Here is a 1,669-nt window from a genome sequence, read left to right on the forward strand (position 1 = left end):
TTTATTGTTATATGCTATAATATATTGTACATCGTGCAGTTTGTGGCGGTTGCTTTTGTGGTTGCCATCACACCTGTCTCTAACAAGTTGCCATTTCCGCCTTCTCTGCCTTTCTTCCTAGTTCTCTAGTTCCTCTTATTCGTCTATATATTTTCCTGATTTCATGCTTGTCAGTGTACGCATAGAATTATACATCTCGCTTGATATCTCTGAAAGGGCAAATATGTTAATCTTAGTTCTACCATCCCCGCTGATCTCTTCAGATCAGATATGCGTGTGTTATATTTTCATTTAATGACGATTAATGTTTTATTTATTAATTATTTTAAAAACGATCATTGCCTTGCATAGATTTTAACTCGGAACGTTTACTTATTAAACGAAACAGATTTCCCCGTGCATTTCTTACTTCACAAATTAGAAGTGATGGATAGAACAGTGCAGTGTGTAGAATATTGCGAGGATATGTATATACAGCCGTTTAACAATGTTTAATCAAAACAATACTCGTTAAATACCGGTACATGGATTTGTGTCGTAGTCGCTTTTGGTTTCCCTCTCAGGAAATATGCGTAAATATGGCAAACGAAGAAATCAATTTACTTTCGTATATGGTTTAGGTGTAGTCTTCGCTATAATAATCTATAAAATAATATATTTGAGAGCAGAATATTTGTGTACGTAGAACGGTTTTATTTGAATGTTGTGAACATAAACTGTACACATGTGTTCCTTTCTTCCTTTCTTCCTTCTTTAACTTTACTTTTTCACATTTAAGAACACGCACGCACACACGCACGCACGCACGCACGCACACACATATACGTATATATATATACATTGTATTTTATATCTACAGAACTGAATAATCACAAGGCTTCCATCACCCCTTTAATGCATTTGACGACGACGATGATTGCATGCACGAGACTCGGAGAGCAATTGTGATTATTGCACTGACAGTGCATGATCAAGGATTGAATGTAAACCATGATAAATAAAGTTCTACTGTTGTATACTCGACACACATATACGCACGCTCGCAAAACAACAACAAAAACACACACGCAATGCGATAAACAGTGTGAGAGATGGGAATTAACAGTTCATCAGAGCACCAAATAATTACAATCTTACGAGTGACCATTGAAACAATTTATTCTTACCTAAATGCAAGGCAACATTCCATTGCTAGACATACTCTGCACACGTCAAGTCAACACCTAGCACCAGATCCCATGACTTGGTCTACACTTACTATATGATGCATGCACCGCAAGTCGCCTCAAATCTTCAGCTAACAATCATTAAATATCAGTGTAAATCTCAAGTACACATATAAATTTAATTTAAAAAAATTTGCTAATACAATTGTACTGCCATATGTAATTTCTGATCGTGATACCTGCCTACACATGTTCACAATCCCTAGAGAGAAAATAATATTGTTCTAGAGGTTCTTAAACCGAATTGTTTTCCTAATATCATATAGTATCACCAACATATCTATACTATATATACAGTCTGCACAAGTCAACACCAATATGATGCATACACCGCAGGTCGCCTCCAATCTTCAGCTGACAATCATTAAATATCAGTGTAAATCTCAAGTACACATATAAATTTAATTTCAGAAAATTTGCTAATGCCATTGTACTGCCATATG

The sequence above is a fragment of the Priapulus caudatus genome, unplaced genomic scaffold (assembly GCF_000485595.1).
Source record: "Priapulus caudatus unplaced genomic scaffold, Priapulus_caudatus-5.0.1 Scaffold446, whole genome shotgun sequence".
Taxonomy (NCBI): Eukaryota; Metazoa; Priapulida; class Priapulimorpha; order Priapulimorphida; family Priapulidae; genus Priapulus; species Priapulus caudatus.